This window comes from Sus scrofa, chromosome X (assembly GCF_054392235.1).
Source record: "Sus scrofa isolate SSC_HxYL_T2T_F1_AM1 chromosome X, Sscrofa_HxYL_maternal_Yorkshire_Landrace_v2.0, whole genome shotgun sequence".
NCBI classification, from domain to species: Eukaryota; Metazoa; Chordata; class Mammalia; order Artiodactyla; family Suidae; genus Sus; species Sus scrofa.
In genome coordinates, this window is record NC_139401.1 from 104,365,585 (window position 1) to 104,390,540 (window position 24,956).

A 24,956-nucleotide genomic window follows, 5' to 3' on the forward strand; every position below is an offset into this window, starting at 1 on the left:
AGAGTGACAGTAGTGAAGGTATAGGCATGTAGGAAGTTTATGTCGAAAGGCCAAACCTATGCATCAGGTAGAAATCCCAGCAATTAGGCCAATCATGATATCAGTGGAGACTAGATAGGTATCTCTCTTGCCATCTGACATACACCTGTGTGAAGTTTTTTGGTTCAGCAACAATTTTTATTTTCTAGCCACAATCACTGTGGCTGCCAATGGCTGTGAAAGTCATCTCACTTTACCCAAGTACTTTAAGTCGCTTCTTAGCTTAAGGTGGAGTTTTTCACAGTGCTGGAAACTGTTTGGTTTTCTACTGTTGATTTTCATGTAAATTTTTTAAACAGCCTTATTGAGCTATAATTTAAATACTTGCTTAGATTTTGATATGATTTTCTTCTTGGTACATATACCCAGTAGGAAACTAAAGGCCCCTGTGTTTTACTAGTATCCATGACACGTTATTTCCTCCTTAAGAGAGATTTTTCATCTTAAAATGTATTCTTTATCTGTCTGATACAACAGTTGTTGTTGTTCCATCCCTATCATTTACAATCTAATTATTTCTTGGACTAAAACCTGTTATAAGGAGATAGGTTCACCTATTTCATGTTGTTGATAAAAGATTCATAGCGATAATAGGTAAAGCAACATGTTTGGTTATCAGCGAAATATAATAAGGTAGGGGAAACATATGAGAAATAATATCTAATGACCTAGTGGCTAAACAGCAGATCGAAATCATAAACTACTGTTATGAGTATTAAGCTCATGTCTGTTCTGACCTTGCTCTCTTTGCTTCAGTTGTCTCTGCAGAAATGGAATAAGTCATGCTAACCAACCTTCAGAGATAGTTGTGAGGAATGTTGCCCAAAATAATAAAATGTAATACAAACTAATATAATTTCTAGAGAAATTGAAATGAAAAGTGAACTGAGTTTCTAAATATAGTTTTTTTGAAGTTTACTCAGAGAACAGCCTTTCTTTCTAACCATTATCTTATTACTCTTTATGATTATCAAATTTTATCTTATTAGTGTTACCAAGGTGCCATATTATGCAGGATGGGTAGAAAACTTGAATTCTGAGCAAAAATTAGGTTTTGTAATAACAAGAGAAGATTCAAGATATGAGATTTGTGTGTGGTTATTTACATCAATATTGAATGTACTGTGTTTCTTTTTTCCTCTAGTATATTTGGTAGGTTAAAGGTCATTTACATTAGAGCTTTTTTCCCCGAATTCATACACATAACTGTCATTTATTTTCCTCTTAAGTATAATCCATTTTACAGCCAAATTTTAAAATGTTTTGAAAAGAGTTTGAAAATATCTTAAATTCAATGAATAGCAATATTGGATACTAAAATGTGTTGGGTAAATTATTTGTGATAGAACTTTATTTTTAAAGCATAGTTCACGTTTCAGAAAATGTACAGTAACAAAATTATTCCCCTATGCTTTTCCCAAATAATGCCTTTTTTTTTTTTTTTTACTTAAGGTGTAACTTAGTAACTGAAGCAGTAACATAAATAATAGAGTTCCTTTACAACATCCTGGCATTATGTGTTTATTTTCTGCTAGGATTTATAGTATTCTATGTAGTCTATGGATTATCGGAATCATTGAACTCTTTTTTTAAGTCAAAATTTTTTAGTTCAGGGTGGACATATATATGGAGAATGATTAAGTAAAAAGCGAAAAGAAAGGTATGAGGTTCAGGAAATATGCTAAAATTCCTCAGGTATAATAGTGTTATGGGATAGAAGCTCCTGACTTTTTCCCTTGAAAACAATTTTTTTTTGTATCATGCAAGATTTTTTAAGAATGCAGCTGTCACATTATATAAGAAAAGACAGCTGAGATGATGGGTGCTGTTAATTTGATCTTGAACAATAATTTCAAATAGTCTATATTATGCAATAATATTTATCATTAAAATAGGTTACAGCAAGACCTTTGCTATTTACTTCAATCATTATTTGCTATCACCATATAATTATAAAAATAATTTAATAGTTTTAAAATTGTATAACTTGTAGAATCATTGAACTATTAATCTTATTTCTTGAGTTTTAAGTGAACTCTGGGCTCTACCAAATAGAGATAAACATAATGTCACATTCTGAGGAGCTGAATAAGGCTTCTGTAATCAAAAAGTCTAAATATTAGATTATGAGCTAATCTGAAAATAATACTATTGTTTTTAAAATCTGTTGCTTTTTAAATAAAGAAAACCCCTAGAGAACAACAATAAAATATTAATTATTTACAGATGACTTTAATTCTGCTCTCTGGGAAAGGATACTTGGTTTCTGTCTTTGTTTTCCTGACAAATTGAGAATAAGATAAGTAAATTTTGGAGAAGAGGATTTCTTTAGTTGTGTCCCTTTTTAAAATTATTTTTTATTTTTTTGGTATTAGTTACTAGACCTATTTGTAATCTGAAATAAACAGTAAAATTATTAAATTAAAAGGAGCAAAACCAGGCATCCATGATAGGAAGTGGACTTATTTTATTTTTCTATTCCTCAATCTAACAATTAAAACTTACTCTTTCCTTCCAGTGTTTTATAAAATATACACTGACTTGTATTTTGAAGTTTAAACTAAATGAAAAAGACTAATTTGCTGGACTTTGTAAAGCTTATGAGAATATTTATGTTATTATTATATTTTGACATAACTGAAGGTGAAACAGGAGCTATGAAACTAGACGGCATTGAAGTCAAATGCAACAGTAATTTCTAGGAAGCCAATGAACTAAATTGGACCCAATTAACTTTTCTCAGTGTTGTGACCACAGATTGCACACAGACCCCCTTCCAAATGTGTGCCACAGACCTAAGGCAGCTATGAAAGAAGTCAGAGTGTGTGTCCTGATTATGAGCCAGAAACATGTCTTTATTGATAGGCAATGGTATATTTATGGGGTGTTTAAACATTTCTAGAGATTCACAAATTTTTTTAATGTTTACATTAAAATAATTTTAGCTAAATTCATTTGCATACTTTCTTCTTTTGTATGGCAAAATTTACTTTCCTCTAATAAAAAAAATCACCTATAATCTGCCCATGTCTTGGGAGAGAGAGGACATGCTAAAATTCCTACTTCATTGGTATTGAAGAGCAATATATACAGGTATCCAGGATACAAACATACCTTAGGTTTACTAAGCCTAGTAAATAATGGAAGGGTTGTAATAAAATAGACTCTCAATAAATCCTGTGATTTTTTTTTCCTTCTCAGTACTTCTTCCTTTGTAGAAGATATTGCCTTGTTTCCAAAATGAGACTGATAATGGGTTTATCCTCCTAATATAGATGCCTGATCTGTGCTCCCTTTTAGATTAAAATAAATACTCTCAGGAAGAGCCTTACACAATAGATTTGAAGGTACTTTGCGAACACTCTTAAGAATACCTGAAATTAGTGACTAATCATCCTAATTCAAAATGACAGGTACTCTGATCTACTTTTACACCTCACCCACACATTTTTGTTTTAAAATTTTTATTTAGCTCTCAGAGCACTGTGAGGGAAGCCATTCTCCAAAGGACCAAAATTCTATAATTATTTAAAAGATGTATATTTATGGCTAGATTTAAATTTAAGATAAGTGGGTGCAGAACCTGAAAAGGCATGGATAGAAAGAATAAAAGTAAGTTTTATAGTATGTGTCCCAATAAATAAATTCCATTCCATATATTTCCTTCTTGCAAATACTCTAAATCTAGTGTCACTCTATTGTGTAGCGGCAATTTACCATGGAAACAGTAATAATCATAAAAATGGGTACCAATAGTGATTTTTATTTGTTTATAATATTTCATAAAGATGATCTTACAACTGTTCTGCTTGGGAGGATCTAAAACTCAAAATGGAAGGGAGATTATACAGTCATAATACATCTTTGGAATCATTTAGCTATTTCAAGTAATGTTAAATACTTTAGATCAAAAATTATCTTCTACTTCAATTAAGACACATGATATATATATACATACATATATGATATAGTTCAGGCTATTTTTTAAATCGAGTAATTTTTGAAAGGTATTATTACTGCTGATGAATCAGGGCATAATGAATATTTCCTTTCCAGTGACTTAAAGAGATCAAAAGTAAAGATGTTTGTGTTATATGGTAGTTATATGTAGTATATTTTCTATATTTGTGTGCTTTTTTTTTTTTTTTTTGTCTTTTTAGGGCTGCACCTGCGGCATATGGAGGTTCCCAGACTAGGACTCCAATCAGAGCTGCAGCTGCTGGCCTACGCCAGAGCCACAGCAATGCGGGATCCGATCCGCATCTGTGATCTACACTGCAGGATCCTTAACCCACTGAGTGAGGCCAGGTATTGAACTGCATCCTCATGGATGCTAGTCTGGTGGTTCATTAACCGCTGAGCCAAAATGGGAACTCCTAAAATTTTGATATGCAAAAGAACATAGGAATAATTTGCCTTATTCACTCCATTTCCTTACAACAGGTTTTTTTTTTTTTAATAAAGTACATTTTAATAGGTAAGACGTCACTGTAAAAACTGATAAAAGATGATAGCAATCACAGGGTGGTTTTTAATCCTACAAATTAAGCTAGGAACTTTATTCACACATAAATAATTTCCCGGCAATAAATTAGACTTAGCATGTGAAATATTACTTTAATTTGATGAGCAGGTTGGTACATTAGAGCTCTTTTATTGGAGTAGAAAAACATAAAGCCTAATGCCCTGGTGATTTATGTAATACTGCCCAAACCATTACTAAGCCCCCTTTGTCTATTAATTAGATGAATTATGAGTCATTTAATTGAGCATAGTCATCATCAGGTAAGCCAGTACGAGCCATGCCATTGAGCGAATGAAACTCATTAATAATGCAGATTCCATATTAATGTAATATTGCAAGTCAACTATACTCCAATGTTTAAAAAAAGCACTGATTTCTACTCTTCCCATTCAATACTTGCCAAACAAGACTGTAGTTTTTCTCTTTAAAGTTTTCTTTGCAGAGAAAAAAATAAATGGTGACTCTGGCATAACTGGTTATTTCCAGACAGTCTTAACCTAAAGACTATGAATTAGTTGCACCTATGAGCTACAAAATTTTCCATGCAACTTTCATTTCTTCTGTATATACTGGGAACCAAGTCAAATCGTTTTTTGAAGAGAGGGTTAGTTAGAATTTACTTTTGAGTGGTACTTTTGAAAAGATATAGTTAACTATTTTATTGATGAATATGTTCATTTCTGTCTTTTAGGCAGTGACTCCAAAGACCACTTTTGTGCAAACTACGAGTGCTTTGCACTGATAACAGCTCACATTCTTTGAACACTTACTGTATGCTCAGCATCATTCTAAGAGTATTACATGCATTTTCACTATCTGCTCCAACAACTTTTTATGATAAGTTTTGTTAGTATCCCTATTTAAAAGATAAGGAAGTAATCACAGAGAGGTTGAATAAATGCCCCAAGATCCTACAATTTGTACATGGCAAAGCTGAGACAAATTTTAATTTCCTTTAGAAATTTATTGCATAAAGTTTTACATTTTTATGCTCAGAAAAATCATTCTTTTTGCGTTTGGTCTTTATGAACTTTGCAAATGTTATACCGACCTTTGCTCCAAAACAGTGCAGTTGTAAGTTAAAAAAGAATTGATTTTTCTTCTTCTGAGCCTTGCATGTGACAACACATCTTTTGGTTTTTACTAATCTGATAGTGTAGATTCACTGTGTATAATGGCTATTCATTGATCAACACCGAAATGTATGTAATATATTAAATTTCATATTAAAAATATACATTTGTGGCAGATCGAGGATTAATACTCCCTGTAAGCAAACCCACAGAATGTTATTATGATGGCCATGTGTTTGCTTTTAGGCACTTTGCCTGAATAAAATGTATTCAGGACCAAAATATTCTTCTCTTTCACAAAGTAGTCTGTTTTTATAATTAATGTGTGAGTTTAACTGGAGAACAGCTCTAAATAAAGAATGGACCTAAAAATGTACTCTTATTTAAAGCTACTGGATGCATTTGGTGAATTATCTATTCATGGTTTTATATATATGTGGCATGCTGCTATATACTAGCCTCATCATCAGACTTATGGCATTTATTTGATTATTTGCTCAATGATTTTAATTAGGCCGTATGCAGTATCTTCCACTTTGCAAAAGTGTTTCTGTATAGTTCTTAACGCACCATGGGGGAAATCAAGCTGAGAATAACATTTAAATTTTCATGTATCTCCACTAGTACACACAAAAGGAAAAAATCCTACAGTGCTTTCTTTACTAAAATTTATGGATGATTCTTGACAAATAAATTTCAGAAATTTCAGATAAATTTAAATTAAAATTAATTAAAAAGACAAAAACAAGTATATGTAAAAATAGTTATATGCCTTGTTTTCTGATCCCAGATGCTCAATCCCCAAATTACATAAGCATTATTATTAATCTCGATAATGAATATTAAAATGAGCATTTTGCTGTGTTACTGGTATCTTGCACTTTTTAATCAATAGCTGAAAATTCAAAAGATTGGGTTTGTAGCATTTAGACTGCTTTGGATTTAACATTTGTGTTAACTGTTAATTCAGTTATTTTTACATTTCCATCATGACTGACATTGTACAACAATATGGTGTTTATTTCTTCAGTTGTTAAGTTGATATATGATGGCTTAGAAAATATGTAATATTCCTTAATGGGTAGATCTTTTGAAATACCATAAAACTTTTAGACTATTTCTTTGATCATTAAAATTATTAAATCCTAGTCATTGACATTATTGATGGGGATCCTATTTTTTTTTTTTTTTTTTTTTTGCTATTTCTTTGGGCCGCTCCCACGGCATATGGAGGTTCCCAGGCTAGGGGTTGAATTGGAGCTGTAGCCATCGGCCTACGCCAGAGCCACAGCAACACAGGATCCGAGCCATGTCTGCAACCTACACCACAGCTCACGGCAACGCCGGATCCTTAACCCACTGAGCAAGGGCAGGGACCGAACCCGCACCCTCATGGTTCCTAGTTGGATTCGTTAACCACTGCGCCACGACGGGAACTCCAGGATCCTATTTTAATAATTTGGCATGCGCCGTATTGCGCTCAGGCATCAACAGTATTCATTGTTGCAGTTCATTGGAAAGTAAAAGAATATTCAATACCATTTATATTTACTATCTCTTTAAAAATACAAGCAGTCCTCAACTTATGATGGTTCAACTTAATGATTTTTTCAACTTTGATGATGCAAAAGCAATATGAATTCAGTAGAAACCATACTTCAAATTTTGAATTTTAATTTATTCCTGGGTGAGCAGTATACAGTATGGTACTTTCTTATGATGCTGGACAGCAGCAGTGAGCACAGCTTCCAGTTAGCCATGCGATCATGAGGGTGAGCAACCCATGTGTTTAAAACTGTTCTGTACCCATATAACCAATCTGTTCTTCACTTTCAGTACAGCATCCAGTGTATTAAATGAAATATTCAGCACTTTATTGTAAAATAGGCTTTGTGTTAGATGATTTTGTCCAACTGTAGGCTAATATAAGTGTTCTAAGCATGTTTAGAGTAGGCTAGGCTAAGCTATGTTTAGGTGTATTAGCATTAGACGTATTAAATGCATTTTTGACTTACAATATTTTCAACTTACAGTGTATTTGAGGACATAACCCCGTTGTAATTTGAGGAAGATTTGTATGGATAGTTGCATTCACTTAAACATACTTGAGAATGAGCCTAATATGCACTTGTCATAGAGCCTGTTCATAGAAAATGAGCAATGACAGTACCCAAACATTTATCTTTTCCTTTCTAAAGTGCAGAAATGAAAAAGGTCACTACTGATTTACATAAATACATACCAAAAATGTCAGGATTCTCTTAGACATAAAAAAAAAAAAGCAAGAAACAAGTGAGAAAAAAAAAAAAACACTTTATCAGGAGCATTTACCTTTATAAGAGAGAAGTACTACATCTGAAAAGTAGAGTAATTTGGACTACAAAATTAAAGTTTATCTGTAATATACTGCAAAGTAATATTTCAAATCACTTAGATAAAAATCACATAAAACTTCAATTCTATTTTATACTCTGGATTAAATAACTTCATACGTAAGCATTTATTTATACAAAATAATTTTTAAAGGAATATGCTAGCTATATGACCTTGGGCAGTTTAATTAGCTTTACTATAAAATGCAATATTCCTCACCTTTAAAATGAGGATAACAGGAGTTCCCGTCATGGCACAGTGGAAACCAATCTGACTAGGAACCGTGAGGTTGCGAGTTAGATCCCTGGCCTTGTTCAGTGGGTTGAGGATCTGGCATTGCCATGAGCTGTGGTGCAGGTCGCAGACTTGGCTTGGATCCTGCCTTGCTATGGCTGTGGCGTAGGCCAGCAGCCGACCCCTAGCCTGGGAACCTCCATATGCCACAGGTGCGCCCCGCCTCAAAAAAAAGAGGATAACAGCTTTGATTAAATGATAACAAAGATTAAATGAAATATATAATTACATATGTAGTTTTAAATAGCTACTGCTAATATCTACGTTAAGAATATTCACAACATTTACAAATGCATGCAGATAACCAAGGCTTCAAATTAAGGCACATACACTTATTCTGTGGATTTTCAAATATGACTTTGGAAAAATGGCAGCCATATATCCACACATATATTAAAGTTAATATATAGAAATGGAGACTATTAGACTGTGTTAAAATTTGCTGTTCTTAATTGGATTGTTTGGTTAGTATTTCCTTCCTTGAATTTTCATTATTAAATGAAATATGAACAGCATAGCTGTGAAGGAAGGTTATCTTCACTTCAACTATAACAAAATTCATATGGATCAGGACACTTACCTGACTGCAGCCTTAAGATCATCAGGATTTAAAATGCTGCTTCCCTATCTGTTCCTGGGCTTTGAAATTCTATGATTTTCCATTAGTGAGCCAGATATTTGCAAGGCAAAAGTTCTTTCCCAGTTGTCAAGTAGACAAACTTGAAAGCTATGTTAACTCTAAGGTTGCCAAAGAACTATAATTGGCCTAATGTAATAACTCACTGAATCTCACTTGGTAACCTGAATTAATTAGAAATTAACTTTGGTTTGGGGTAAACTTTATATTAAATAATAAATTCTAAGAAAACAAAAACACTAAGAAGTAAAATAGTTCAGTAAAATATTAAATTTTCATTTTAAACTTCATTCATATTTTTATGTTCCTATGGCCGTTTTTAATGGATTTGATGGAAAATATATGGATTGATAAATTTGACAAATATTAGTGCTTGTTTCAGCAACACATATCCTAAAATTGGAATGATACAGAGAAAATTAGCATGGTCCCTGTGCAGGACTGATGTGCAAATTCATGAAGTGTTCCATGTTTTCATGACTTTTGGACTCTAATAAAAATTTATATATATGCTATTAAACTAAGTAAACCAAGATTTTCGAAAGCAAGGCTAAGAAATCTAAGGTTATTACAACTCAACTTAGTCTTCATATAAACTGAAAAAAAGCCTCTAGGCCACTGCCCCTCTTCTCAGGATCTCCATCCTTAACGGAGGGCATGCAAATAAATCAGAAAAGAGAAAGACATTCATTATTTGACATTTGATATTCTTGAATCCTACTATTCTTATTATAGACTATCTGGCATCATATAGTGATGTGAGGTTTTATTTTCAATGAAAAATCTCAATATTAAGTAGAAAAATATGGCTATCAAATTATACATTTTCTATTTCATCTATGTGAAAATATACATGGGTTTAAAAGTGGTTATAGGGGAGTTCCTGCCGTGGCACAGTGGTTAACGAATCTGACTAGGAACCATGAGGTTGTGGGTTCCATCCCCAGCCTTGCTCAGTGGGTTAAGGATCTGGTGTTGCAGTGAGCTGTGGTGTAGGTTGCAGACGCGGCTCGGATCCAGCGTTGCTGTGCCTCTGGCGTAGGCTGGAGGCTACAGCTCTGATTAGACCCCTAGCCTGGGAACCTCCACATGCCACGAGAGTGGCTCAAGAAAAGACAAAATAAATAAATAAATAAATAAAAGTGGTTATATATATGTCTGTTAAAATCACTTGGGATTTTTCCTTTCTTTTTTGCTTTTCAAACTTTATATGTTATATGTGTATATTATTTATAGGCAGTGGAAATAATGTGATATTTTAAAGCATTGGAAATTTTTTTGCCATAGAGGCCAAAAGGTATCTTAAAAATTCTACTTCTATAGCTAAAATTTTCTGTCTATAAATCTCTTAAAATACTTACATTAATAATATATTATAATATATCCTAATAAGAAAATACATAACCTCTGGCTGCTTCAGGTTATATTTGATGAGTCTCTGAACTCTTAGCTTGTTATAGACAGTAGAGAGAATAGCTTTGTTCTCAGTAGTTGTGCTTTTCCAGACAGTAGCTCCTCAGGGCAGTGCAGGGGCTTCTTTTGATACGCTAACAAAGGCATTTTTTGGTTAAACAAGGTCCAAGCTGTGCAATCACGGCCCAGTAAACAGCTTCATAACATATCTGACCACCTGTTTTATAGTCTAGTTTTCCAAGATATTTCTCCTAAGAAAATCTTTATCAGAAAAAAAAAAATGAGTGGCATATGATTCATTCTAATGTCTGAAGCTGTGTTTCTATGGCAACATTTAGAATTTGAAACTCTCCAAGTGCTACCATTTCTCATGTTAAACAACAAACTTTTTAGGGAAACTACTGAACCCATAGTAATAACTTTTTTTTAAAAGCAAGACACTTTTAAGAATTTATTTTTCTCTAGATCTGCAGTAGGAAGTGAAAAAAAAAAGGAAAAATGTGTCTTCTGGCACCTGTTTTCCTTATCTGCTTTTTCACTTCAAACAGGTTTCTCCCTGTGTTTCTGTCCATATTTGCCCAAATCTTGAATCTAAAAATTTGAAATAAAGTATTTGTGAAAGTAATTGAGGCTGATCAATGTTCTTAAGTCAAAATGTACAGCACAATAGCAGATGTTTCATATCACATAGTGTCTTAACCTTAACAAATTATGTCTATTATTTCATTTAAGCCCCCCAATAATTCTTCCAAATACGTATGACAGTTATTATAAACCCACTTAAATGTGTGATTGGGTTATGAGGGAATGTTTTGCCTAAAGTCAAATGTGTATTAAATGCAGTGGTAGTTCTAGAACCCATGTTTCTGACTTTAAACTCTGCTGTCTACCAAATAGTCTTTTTGATGCTTTATTCATTACTGTGGTCTAAAAAGGTGGTAGAGCTTAGTTCCTATTTCACAGTTTCATATTCTGTTCACAATGGACTTTGAATGAAAAATTATATTTATCTAAACTTCAGAGAAATATGGAACTACTGTTAGTCCGATTAGAACTAAATATAGGAGGCACTGGGCCAGTTGCTACCTTTTGTTTCTACATTGTGTCTACAAAACAGGCAAACTTGTGGCTTTCTAAACATGACATTAACATGCTCCTCAACATAGATGTATTATAAATAATCTAGTGGCATAGTTATGAGAAAAGCTTGCATATTCAGCAGCAAATATTCTTTATTGTTTAAGACATCATGGTTAACCATGTTAAAAGTTTGTTTGTATGTGATATATACACAAAAACATAGTCCTTCTTATAAATATTAGACAGATTAACCTCAAAACAATTTGGCTTTGTTTAGTTGGAATAGTCCAGCGTTACAAGTTCTGGTTAAGTCCTTTTTGTTTTTTTAACTTCAACAGTTAAAATGCATGAGTCTTCTGTTCTGCTTTTCAAATATCTAGTCTGTCATTTACATCAAAGGAAGAATTCCAAGAAATACCAAAGAGGTAATCCATCTATATTTATAGGCTCTAGAGTAGAAAGGCAACCGAGGAATGGCATGGTCTAATTTTTTCTTAATATGTTGTACTTAGTCTAACACACGCTTGTTGAAAGGTTGTTTTATGTTCTCTCCTTGACAGTTCCAGTTTAGGGACCTTTGGCATTTACATTATTCCTTTTATTCTCTGGAGTTTGTTGTACAGTGAAATAATGAGCCATCAAATGATATGTGATGACCTGAAATAGTTGCTGTAGCTGCCCAAGATGCCAGACATAGAAATAATTTAAATCCTGACATCTTGATCATTTCATTGACCAAAAATCCAAAGTAATAACAGTTGCCAAAAAATGTAATGATTATAACATTGAGAGATTTTTTAAGTTTTAATGGGTGTTTTGTAACCATATCTAATAGTGAGTAGATACATACTAACTCTGAAAATCATTTTCCTGCCATCCTAATCTTTGCGGGTGCCTACTATATATAAGGAAGAAAATATATAAATGAAATTGATCTAACAAAATGACTAAGCAAAAAGGCTTCATTTGTAACTCATAATTCTCCTTAATCTTGGGATATAAACACTTTTGATTGTCCATAGCCATTATTCCATGCTGAAAATAGAAATGGGTTCTACCTCAAGAGGGAAGAGAAGACACACTTTTGCAAAGGAAAAGTGGACTTCAAAATATTTCTATTTTTATTCACTTTGGAAAAATCATTGCTAAATCATTTGAAAAGAAAGAATTCATTGTGATCTGCAGGAGTGACAACTTTTGAATTGCAATATAGATGTTTTTCTTTCATGAGGATTTATTAATTGCTGAAAGAATTATTCATGAATTTTTAAATAGAAATGTGTAAAATCACTGCTCCTCACAAAAGGGCTTAAGTAATTTATTATTGCCCTATGATACTCTGGTTTTTGGTTGTTTGCTTGCTTGCTTTTTACTTTTAGATCAGAATGAATATGTTCTAGCCATGAAAAATTTTTTTCTAAAAAAAGCAATTTCCTTGGTTTTCTTTACATGAGTTTTTATGTGTTATAAAAGAGGACATTAAGATGTGTTTTTAAAAATTGCTGTTAGTAAACATGTAAACTTCATATTCTTTTTAATTGCCTCAGAAGTCTGGAAAATCTTTAGGTTATCTTTTTCTTCTTTGAATAATGTTTGCAGGAAAATAAGTCAAAAAGAAATGCAGTCCCATGCACTTTTATCACTTCTTTGAAAAGCACAAGAACTGTAATATAAAATGAGCACAGCTTTGCATAGCTAGAATGACCTGTTTCAGGTTTACAAAATTCATAAAATGGTGACCATATGCAGCCTTCAGTTTAAGGAATTTCTGATCTACTTAACGTGTATGGGTGGAATATGGCTGTTTGTCCAAGCTCAGCAAGGCGTGAAATAAAAAAACCACTCACCATTGGTGATGGATAAAGTGCAAAAAAAAAAAAAAAAAAAAAAAGAAAAAAGAAAAAAAATGCTCTAAATGAAGGGTTTTTTAAAATTATTATTCCTAAGAAACCATCAAAAGACCACTCTGGAATTATCAGTTTGTGAGCTAGAAACTGGGCAGATAACAGGTGGTATGAGTATATGAGTGTGAAATTCAAGGGCTAGAAGGAAAGAGAGATTTGCTTACTTGAAATCTTCCTCTAGGTCAGTGTTTGAACTCCTTAATTAAAATACCAAGCAACTGTATTTGATTTCCTCTCTGTAATAATAAAGGCATACACTTGAAAAAGTGCCTGACACATTCAAGAAATATATTGTGATTTGTGTTAGATGTGTGTGTGTGTGTGTGTGCATTTATTGTGTTTGCAGAGCCAGTACTGATGGTGGAAATGAGAAAGAGGCTGTGGGAATGTTGTGAAGGACTAAAGATTTTGGACTTTATTCTGTGTTTAATATAGAATTCTTGAGCTGATGGATAACATGAGCCTATCTCATGCAGGAAGTAAGCTATAGTGGCAATATTGAAAAGAATTGGAGAGAGCAAGAGTCTAGAGGCAAGAAGAACTATGTGAGACTATTGGAATAGTCTAGACAAAAGTTGATGAGGGCCTACAGAGGAAGAGGGAACAGATTCAAAACTCTTTTCATAAACTGAAGCTTAAATTTTAATTACCTGGTAAAACTACCAGTGAATAATATCTCAATGAAGTATTGGTTGCTTTCTTCTTCTTGGAGGGCAACTTCATTTAATCACAAGAAAATGTTCAGCCCTAGAGAATAAAGTACTTACTCGTACTTTAACCATGGCACAATGAAACACTATACTGGACAGAGTTAAAAATTCTATTTTTCAGGCACCAGCTTTTTATGACAAAATAGGCCTTTAAAACACCAAAAGACCTGAAGATTTTAGAAATTGAAGAGCTCAGCAGATAATCTTTCACTAAAGATAAATCACAATGAACTTTATGGTGGGTAAATAATCTTGAGTACTTGTCAGTAAGGAGAAAAGAATGATAATTACAAACAGGCTGAACTTTTTTGCAGTTATTATCTGCTTTCTTAAACAGAACATAATTGAGCTCAATTCTGTGTATCTGAAATGAGGAAAAAATGAAAATATTACTATACCTATTTCTAATATTACCACTTTTCCCTTTTATGGCTTGCCAAATCATCAAAATGGACCTCTAGGCCATGGCTATAAAAACGGTTGTCCTAAAGCACTCTATTTTTTTGTTTGTTTGTTTTCTGGAGTTCTTATGATATATAGGGACATTAATTACTGCTTTGAAACAATGCCATTTTACAATTAAATTACTTTTGAACCAGAAGGTCTCACTGGACCCAGCATAAATCATGGTAAATAGACCCTGTGAATTGAGTATGAGCCAAATGATTCTTCTTCAGAACATGTATAAATATTACAGGTTGATCAGACAATATGTGCTTAAGAAGATATTTTAAAACTGCATGTTTAGGTTCCATGCAAAAAGCACAGATGAGTGCACACACACATTCTCACATTTATAAAGACTCATGGAAAACAGACCTAAACTTAAAGGATCAAAGTAACATCGCTCAAATTCTGTCAACCTTCCTAGCTGTATTCTTACTTCTATGTTTCCAACTCAAACTGGAAAAAAAGTGATAGGCATAACCAGAAGATGTTGCTGTTGATTTAGTAGGGAGGATGGGAACAAGAGAGAGAAAACAAAGTTCTAGTGTTACAGTCATGTTGAAAATTAGCAGCCAGACCATGCTGAGGAATGGATAGAGCCTCAATACTAATTACTGAAAAGGAAAGATAATGTTTACTTTGCTTTTTTCCTCTTGTTTTAAATTCTGGTGATCTTGATCTTGTAGGGTTCAAATAGATGAAGAATGTAAACATGATTGCAAACTGTAAAGTACCAAAGATTTTAGGGACATTATACTTTGGGGTTTAGGTAACACTTAAAATGATGTAAAAACGTTCATCTCTCCTACTCAGATTTAGTTTCTCGGCTACCCACGCATCACTTTGAAAATGTTAGCCTTAAGACATTTCATTTTCATTATATAACTACTTAGAAGAGCTATGAACTTAGCTAATAAAATGTTCTTGCTGCCTAAGTAATCTGACAATTAGAAGGGCTTACTTTCATCCACAAAAAGAGGTCCTCTTAGACTTCTACAAGAGTTTCCTAAAGAAAAAATAGAAATAAAATATAAATGAAACAGGCAGAAATATGAAACAACAGGAAAACAAATCTGCTAAACCACAAATTGGAAACATATCATTACACTTCTTAGTAAAATGATTATGTGAACAGTTGTGAATTGAGCCCCTTCTGTGGGCATGTGCTTGATTATTTCCCTCTTTCTCTCATTCCATTGTTAATGTACAGTTGTTACATGTCCTATGTCCTCTCTTTTTCTACATGTAATGCTGGCCAATCCTTGGCAATCTGGAAGAGCATTATTATCACAGAATTTTAAATGTGAATTTAGAGACTGTCCAGTAAGAAAATCACATCCATCTAGAATGTAAGTTTCATGAAAGTAGATGCCATTTTATACTTCTGGCTGTATTCCTAAATCTAACAGCTTGAACATAATGCATAACTGCTATTTATAGAAGGGGAAATTCAGTTCTATAAACACTGAGGCTTGCCCAAGTTCATAGAATTAGAATCGTGATCTTCACTCTTAGCTTAGTGCTTTGTCTGCCATGCCACATTGTGTTTCTTTTTTTTTTTTTTTAATTTCCCTCATTTAGTTTTTATTTTATTTTATTTTATTTTTGGCCATGCCGACAGCATGCACAAGTTCCCAGGGCGGGGATTGATCCCTCCCCACAGCAGTGACCCAAGTCGTAGTAGTGACAACGGCAGGTTCTTAATCTCCCGAGCCAACAAGTAACACTCACATTGAGCTTCTTTAAGGATCTAATGTCATCTCCAAATGAGTAGAATTTAGGTAGAATAATATTTCTTTGGTTATTAATGCATACCTCACACTAAATCATGACTCTTAAATCTGATTATGCTGATATACACTTGGTAAATTACAAACTCTACCTACTTCACTTAGTATATCTTTGGACAGTATTTGATTACAGTTTCTCAACTGAAATTTGGAAACATGGGACAGATAATAGAATTAAGTGACCAAAATAACAAAAACAGTTATTGTCCTCTTTGAACAAGCAGTAATTAATTACTAGATCTGAAACCGCTTCTAACACCCAAGAAGTTTCTTATTGGGCAAGAATGAAAGTTAAAAAAAATCTGCAGGAAAAAATTAGGCATAAGATTAGCTGATAGGTTATATTTTGCAAGGATTGTAAGTGCTTAATTAAGTGGTCATATATACCAAAAGACTCATGCAGAGACTCTGTTTAAAACGAACTTTGGTGGTAATAAAAGTAATGTATCTCCCTGTATCCTATTTTTGCAATTTCAAACTTAACGCTTTTCACAGAAAAAGCCTTCCATTGCCTTCTACTGACAAAACTATTGCCCTGCAGTTCATGGTGCCTATATTCAATGTCTAATTAATTCAGACCTTGCAAGAGAAGGTATTATACTGGTTAACATTGGTGACAACCACGTGGAAATCTCATTTCACCTGATTATCAATTTTGGGCTCCATCCAGAAACCTATGTCAATATTGAGTTTTTTCAATATCTTTCTTTTTTATATAAGATTTATATTGTGTCAAAAGTTATTCTCTTTCACTTTCTGTCCCCTGAGGAAGTTGGTCACCTTATTCTAAGCAAGATTACTATTTATATTTAGAATCGTTATTAAGTCACTCCCTTGGTCATTGCCAGCCTTAATAACAATTGTTATGATATACATCTATTGAATGCTTACTAGGTACTATGTACTTGCAGGATTGCATGTTTCCCACAACACTTTGAAGTAGATATTACCTCTTTTTTATTTATTTATTTATTTATTTATTTATTTTTTGTCTTTGCCATTTCTTGGGCCACTCCCTCGGCATATGGAGGTTCCCAGGCTAGGGGTCGAATCGGAGCTGGAGGCACCGGCCTACGCCAGAGCCACAGCAACGCGGGATCCGAGCCATGTCTGCAACCTACACCACAGCTCACGGCAACGCCGGATCATTAACCCACTGAGCAAGGGCAGGGACCGAACCCGCAACCTCATGGTTCCTAGTTGGATTCGTTAACCACTGCGCCACGACGGGAACTCCAATTACCTCTTTTTTAAAGTGGAGGAAACTGATACTTTGAGAGAATGACTTGTCCTAAATCAGTGAGTGGCCGATCAAGCCTTAACTTCAAGTAACACTGCAAAACACAAAAGGATAAAAGGGGGCTCAAGTTATGATTTGCAGTTAGAAAAAGGAGATAAGAAGCAATGGTGTGGTGTTTTATTCAAACTTTTGAATGAAGTGATCACCTCTGATCATGCTTTCCCTGGTTTTGTCTTTTAATTCTCCCATTAATGTGAAAAGCACACTTCTGCGAAATCTCAGGTAGTTTAGTGATATAATCCCAGGGGGTAATCATGATAGCCAGCTCTCTTCTTTCTATATTGGAAATCTGTGCTAAAGGGACTAGCCCTAATGTTTCTGTAACCTATGAGAATAGAGTAAAGCTCATTACTGTCAAAACATGCTTCTCTCTGCCTCTCTGCTTTCTATTAACCATGTCCCCCTTTCCTTGAACATGAGGCTTCAAATACACATTTGTATGGCTAGCAATGTCACAAAAGAAATAAAGAAAATGCAATCAGTAACACGGGATATGGGGCACATGGATTCCCTATTTTAGTTTTTAGAAGGACTTTTCTATCTTTAGTATCCAAACAATTTAAATTAAGACTAATTCTTAGTCAAGTTTTGCCACCTAGAAAAATTAAATTGTTGGAGTTACCATATGATCCTGCAATCCCATTCCTGGGCATATATCCAGAGAAAATCTTGTTTGAAAAGATAAATGCACCCCAATGTTCACTGCAGCACTATTCACAATAACCAAGACATGGAAGCAACCTAAAAGTCCATCAACAGAGAAATAGATAAAGATGTAGTATATATATACAATAGAATATTACTCAGCCATTAAAAAAGTATGAAAAGTATGAAATAATGCCACTTGCAGCAACATGGAGGGACCTAGAGATTATCATAATAAGTAAGCCAAACAGAGAAAGAGAAATACCTTATGATATATCACTTATATATAGAATCTAAAATATGGCACAAATTAACTTACCTACACAACAGAAATAGACTCACAGACAGAGAGAATTAGAGAATAGACTTATGGTTAAAAAAAGGGAAAGGGAGTGGGGAAGGGATAAACTAGGAGTTTGGGATGAGCAGATATAAACTATTATATATAAAATAAGCAACAAAGTCCTACTGTGTAGCACAGGGAATTATATTCCATATCTTGTAATAAGTCATAATGGAAAAGAATTGGAAAAAGAACATGTGTGTGTGTGTGTGTGTGTGTGTATAACTTGAATCATTTTGCTGTATACCAGAAATTAATACAGAATTGTAAAGCAACTATACTTCAACAACAAAAAAATGTTTAGAATGTATAAATGCCACTGATATATAACTACTTTGCATTCAGAGAAAGAATTTAAAGATTAGGAAATTCATTTCATAGGCTAACACTTGTTTTTTGGATAAAACAAGAATTGAGTACTTAGAACTGTAAAAAAGCATATGTTAAAAGTATTAATGGAAGAAAAATAAGTGAATACTTTTAAAATGCTATAATTGAGATTTAATTGGTGTAGATTAAAATTTACCATTTTTCTCTCAACAATAACTATTTATTTTTTATTTTTTTATTTTTTTGTCTTTTGTCTTTTTTAGGGCCTCACCCACAGCACATGGAGGTTCCCAGGCTAGGGGTCTAAGCAGAGCTATAGCTGCCAGCCTATGCCAGAGCCACAGCAACGCCAGATCCGAGCCACGTCTGTGACCTACACCACAGCTCATGGCAACACTGGATCCTTAACCCACTGAGCAAGGGCAGGGATCGGACCCGCAACCTCATGGTTCCTAGTTGGATTCGTTAACCACTGCACCACGATGGGAACTCCTCAACAATAACTTTTTAGATGTATTTTTTAAATGAGTAGTATTATTTTAAATAGAAACTGAATATTTTATAAAACTGGACTACTTAGTATCTACAATTAGTGGGTGCTAACATTTGTATTGAAATTTCTAGATGACATTTCCATATGAAAATGTGCTTTTCATATGATTTAAAATGCTGTTTAGAAGTTTAAAGTTAAGAAAAATGATATTGCCTTAGAAATGAGATTTTTCATTCTCTTAAAAAATATTTCATTAGCTTTCTGCTGCTTATTAAGTTTTATTGTAAGGGCTTCCAACATCTTCATTGAAATAAACCTTTTCTTTCTTGCCTACCCAGAAAAAAAAAATAGAAATCTACGATTCACTTAGAGATAAGATCTGTCTCCCTGTCTCCCTCCCCTCTTCTTTGCACCCATGCAATGCATTTTCCTTGTGGCTCTGAAACCCTATAAAATACTTGGGCACAGTAGGCTTCAGCCAGACCTCTCCTTAAGCTTCTTCTTCTTTATTTTTTTTAAGAAGCATAATAGTCAATTGCATATAACTGTTTGAAAAGGAGCAGTATGCCCTTATTCACTTCATTCAAAGGTTAATTCAACATTATTCATATGTATACAGAAGGTCCTCTTTCTGCCAAATTGGAAAGTATGTACTCATACTGATGACACCATGTAAGCAGACCCGGCTCCCTATCTTATTCCTATCATATTATGCTTACTGTAAGCATAATAATATGAGGTTGTAATTACAGTCATAAAATAAACAGATCAAATGTGACAGAGATGTCACAACTTTGTATCACTCTTGGAAGTATGTTTTAATCCATCAGTGCTTGTTGCATGTACAATATATAAATGTAATACATGTTGAAATGCAAATAATGAATATAATAGATTGAGGATAGAAAGACATAAATTATTTTCATAGTCCTGTTCATCTATGCTAGTATATCATTTAGTCATACAAAATAATCTCATATGTAAAATGTCCCTAAATGTCATATTTGCACTTCCGAATTTTGTATTCCTAGTAAATGTAAGCTGAAATTTCATTGAAGTGTGGGGGGAGGAATTCAATATTCATGAAACTTTTATACTGGCAAAGAAGAATAAGCCTTTAAGAATCCCAGACATTCTATATTTAAAATGCTTGACTTCTGAGAATTATATTTCTACACTTAAAAATGTTGTTATGAGACTTATCTTTTAAAATAACAATATTTTCTTTACAAATTCATCCAATTGCTAAGGTATATCCCTTTCCCTGAAAAAAATGACCTTGAATATATTTAATTAATATAAATTACATTTATATAACCTAAGCGAGCAGCTTAGGTTATAACCTAACCTAAGCGAGAACCCTTTGAGATAGTCTATACCAGCGATTAAATGAGCCACTTGATTGTTATGAACTATTTTTATATTTTTGCATCCGTTTTACCTTAGAATTCCACTGATGCATCCTAACATACTTTGTGTCATGACGGCTTTCACATTTTGTAAAATGATTTGTTTACCAAGACTGAAGAATGCAATAAAAAGACATTACTCACTGATCTTAAGTAAAGATATTGTTCTAAGACCTTGTGGCCAAGTGTTAAATGTAGCTGGACAAGAATCCAAAGATTTCACTTATTTAAAAAGAGGCATTGAGTAATAAAATTATTCTTTACCAAGAAAAAGAATGCTTTGGGATGTACTTTCATTTTCTTCTTCGAAGCCAGGTGTATAATAACAGAAAATACCTGTCTTATTTCAGTCTTGAAATTTGTAAAACCTACTTTTATTTATTAGTTACCCTGGTTCTCTTATTTCATGGACAGGGGAGATATTTTTCTAAAGAAAAACAGACAGATAATTTCCACTTCCTTGAGACTATTTAAAAATACCATAAGAATAAATGCAAAAGCTTTTTTGGCATGTAAAATATTACAGCTTTTTTGCAAAAGAGCAAATTTTTGAAAACGGGCATGATAGTGGGAGGATTGTATTTCTCCTCATGTACTTTAAAAATATGTTTTTATGTAAAAAGGACAAATTATTACAAGCTACCTTTAAAAAAATAACCATGATATAAATGAATTTGCTATTTTAAAAGTTTAATCTGATATAGCTCTCTTTAGAAGTTCCCATTGTGGCTCAGCAGTAACGAACCCAACTAGTGTCCATGAGGATTCAGGTTCCATCTGGCCTTGCTCAGTGGGTTAAGGATCCAGCATAGCCATGAGCTGTGGTGTAGATCACAGACACAGCTTGGATCCTGCTTTGCTGTGGCTGTGGCTGTGACCCCTAGCCTGGGAACTTCCATGTCGCAGGTGTGGTCTTAAAAAGCAAAAGAATAATTAATTAATTAAAATAGCTCTTTTTAAAATCAAAAACCTCTACTATAAAACTTTTATCTCTATGTCCAGAGATAAAACTCACTGATATAAATATTTGAATAAATACAATAGATTAAAAGACTAAAATCTTTCAATAATGATGAGTTGTAGTTCGATGCACTCACTGGAAAGAAAGAAGAGCAATAACAGAATTTGTGTATTGCAGTCAAAACACTTTAGTAAACTAAAACTTGGTGGGTATTTTTTTCTATAGGTGATATTTGTGTTTTTAAATTATTGCTTTTATTAATTTCTATCATTTATATTATATATGCCATTAATTTATGTCATTAATAAATACCACGACAATATATTAGTGAACCAGTTAGCAACAGCTGTAAGACTGATGAATACTTAAACTTTTATTAATGGTTTCTAAATGCCCTGGACTAATTAAATTTTCTCATCCCACAAAGAACAACATTCAATTGTCTTGACTATACAGCTTATAAGCAAGATGTTAATAAAGTAGTCTTGTTTCACATATTCAATGGCACTTTGGCATTTTCGTGCTTAAAAAGCCATGGATGAGGAGTTCCCGTCGTGGCACAGTGGTTAACAAATCCGACTAGGAACCATGAGGTTTCAGGTTCATTCCCTGGCCTTGCTCAGTGGGTTAACGATCCGGCGTTGCCGTGAGCTGTGGTGTAGGTTGCAGACGTGGCTCGGATCCTGCGTTGCTGTGGCTCTGGCGTAGGCTGGCAGCTACAGCTCCGATTAGACCCCTAGCCTGGGAACCTCCATATGCCGTGGGAGCGGCCCAAGAAATGGCAAAAAGACAAAAAAAAAAAAAAAAAAAAAAAAAAGAGCCATGGATGAATGCAGCATAGTTCTTTATATCCTTTAATCATTGAGACCTTGTCAATAAAACTATCATTTTGTATTGTTATCACTTCAATGGACTGATCACATAAATTCTGAATTCATCAATGAAATAGTAATCTACTACTGACAGTGACATAATTTTATTATTACTATGTGTGATTACATGTGTTAATACAGCTTTCGAGAGTTGATTTCTTTGCCTAAAATAAATAAAACAAATTAGAGGAGCCCATTACCGGGGAGATTGTCAGTCCCAAACTGATTGCCTATCCATGTCACACATTTATCTGAGGCAGTTATAATGATTATCATAGATTCCTAGGACTTTATAACAAGAAAGAATATAGTCCAATTGTTTTATTTTAAAAATGATGATTCAAATAAGTGTTTCTACCTACCCCTACATTTTCCCCATTAAAAATGTTACTACTCAGTCAATTAAGTGTAACAGCATTAAGCCTTCAATAAAGGACAGCTGAAAAAAAGCAAATCCTTTAAAAATCAATAATATAAATTAAGGTCATTTTGAAATACTCTGACAGCCTTTCCCTATTAGCATTCACCATTTACTCTAAATATTTTATTATCTTCAGATGTGATTAAAATGTTTTTTTCAGGAAAAAAACTTCGTTATCTAAAACTTTTGACCAGATTAGGATATGAAGATTATAAAAGCAGAGTTATGATACCTATCAAGGAAAATAGCTCTAAAACAAATACATTAAATAGCCATTGTGCAATTATGTTATAGATACAATACTTTCATAATATTTCAGATAAGAACAAAATAAATTAAATCTAAAACCTTGTGAATTTCATTTTATTTTCTTTTTGAAAGACAAATGAGAAAATTTTTAAATTATTATAATATTTGAATTTGATATATCTTATATAGCCAAAGCTTTTCTTAGGATAAATAAAATTTGTAGGTAAAGTCAATGCCTGAAATGTCATTTAGAAAATATAGCCATAGTGTAATTCATAGCACTGACTTTATTATGTTGAGATTGAGAAGAGATTTTGTGAATTAAAAATATTATTCCTGTCATTTACACTAGTTTCATTTTCTTCCCATAAGCATTTAAAACTTATTTTGGAAAATGGTATGCACAGCAGTTACTTGGTAAATATTATGAGAAATAAAGTGAAAATACATATGAAAACCTACATTGTTCAGAAAGCATCTAGGTTTCTGCTGGGTCATAGGCACAATTATATTTGTACTTTCACAATACATTATTTTGTGCACTTGTTATCATTTAATAATCTTTCCATGTTTTATGTATTTTGTGTACTTGCATGGATTGGGGAATTTGAATGTCTTTCAGCATCACCTCAAAGTATCCTAAACCCTAGCAATTAATACTGCATTGCTTACAAAATGTCACTTTTGTTGTATCTTTTCTGTAAAAGCATTTGTAATTCCTTTAGCAGAGAGTAGACAAGTGCTTAAAATCTGTATTTACTTTATCATGATTTTTTGTTTGCTTTTTTAGGACTGGACCCTGCTGGCACATGGAGGTTCCCAGGCTAGGGGTGGAATCGGAGCTGCAGGCACTGGCCTACTCCACAGCCACAGCAACACCAGATGCGAGTCTGCAACCCACACCACAGCCCACAGCAACATAGGATCCCGAACCCACTGAGCAAGGCCAGGAATCGAACCTGCGTCCTCATGGACGCTAGTCAGATTCGCTTCTGCAGAGTCACGGGAACTTCTACTTTATCATGATTTATATAGCTAACAATTAAGATTAGGTTATCTAACCTCAAGACCCAACCCGGTATGATCCATAGTTAGTAGGATAATTTCAGAGTAATTTAAATTTTGAGAAAAGTATTATTTTTTAGTCAACTAAATAATAGAATAGACCATTCATAGGCAAATATAAAGTGCATTAGAGATTCCTAACCTAATGTCTTTTAATGCAAAATTAATTTTATTAGCTTTCCTTTATAAATAACAATCTCATTCTTTGTCAGTTTTTAATGTCTTAGGCTCTCTTAGGCCCTTTTGTACTATGCTTCTGATTTTCATTAAAGTTATCTGTTAGATTGTAAAAAATGTTAAACTAGTCATAAATATTAAACTCTGCCCAATTGTTTTATAAAGCACAGCACTGTTTTAAAAAAATTCGGAAATGAAATTCACATTAGCATTTGGGAAAGTTCTATATCAACACTGTAGTAATTGGCCTACAGCTCACACAGCTGGCTAGAAAATGAATTATGATTACCAATTAATGATAAATATACATAACATACTGTGACATAATAAAAAAGCCATCTTATAATGTAAAAGTCAAGTTTAATAAGTAGTACGCTTAATTTAGCTATTGCTACCTGGGAATAGA

At 33.4% G+C, this 24,956-nt stretch overlaps 1 protein-coding gene and 1 non-coding gene across 4 annotated transcripts in view; both read left to right on the forward strand.

The window, feature by feature from the left end:
• The window catches only part of HTR2C (5-hydroxytryptamine receptor 2C), a 254,308-nt gene that overhangs the window by 72,134 nt on the left and 157,218 nt on the right, over window positions 1–24,956 (forward strand).
• Window positions 9,311–9,417, forward strand: LOC146394756 (U6 spliceosomal RNA). The gene has a single exon (XR_014835966.1). It is a non-coding gene; the product is annotated as a U6 spliceosomal RNA (small nuclear RNA).